The sequence below is a fragment of the Magnolia sinica genome, chromosome 14 (assembly GCF_029962835.1).
Source record: "Magnolia sinica isolate HGM2019 chromosome 14, MsV1, whole genome shotgun sequence".
NCBI classification, from domain to species: Eukaryota; Viridiplantae; Streptophyta; class Magnoliopsida; order Magnoliales; family Magnoliaceae; genus Magnolia; species Magnolia sinica.
Window position 1 is genome coordinate 70,576,356 of NC_080586.1, and position 642 is coordinate 70,576,997.

Here is a 642-nt window from a genome sequence, read left to right on the forward strand (position 1 = left end):
CCTTAATAATTCCTACTGCCTAGTCAATGGTTTGGATCAATTGATTGGACTTTCTTTTTTTCTTTTCTTTTCTTTTCTTTTTTTTTTTTTTTCTTTTTTTTTTTTTTTTTTTTTTAATTTGGAGTAATTAGCTTTGATTTCCTCTTTCTTAGGTGTCATTGTTTTCTGGTTTAGTTTAGTTGAAGTCCGGGCAGGAGCTGTGGGGCCCACCATGATTTATGTTTTATCTACTGTCCATCTGTTTTTCCAGAACATTTTATTGCATGAGCCCAAGAATGATGTAGATCTAAGGCTCAAGTGGACCACACCACAGGAAGCAGTGGTGATGAGGCGTTCACCGTTGAAACTTTCCTAGGGCCCACCATGATGTTTATTTGACATCCAGCCTGTTCAGTAGACATGGATTAAGGGAAAACACAAATATCAGCTTGATCCAAAACTTCTTCCTGCCCCTAGTAGTTTTTAATGGTGGGTGTTCAATCTCCGCTGTGTGGTCCACTTAAAGTCTTGCATCTGCCGTATTTTTAGCTCATGCTATAAAATGATCTGAAAATTTTTGATGGACGGTGTGGATAAAACTCATACATAACGGCGGGCTCCACAGCCCCTGCCTCAGGACGGGATCTGTATCCTAGTTTAGGT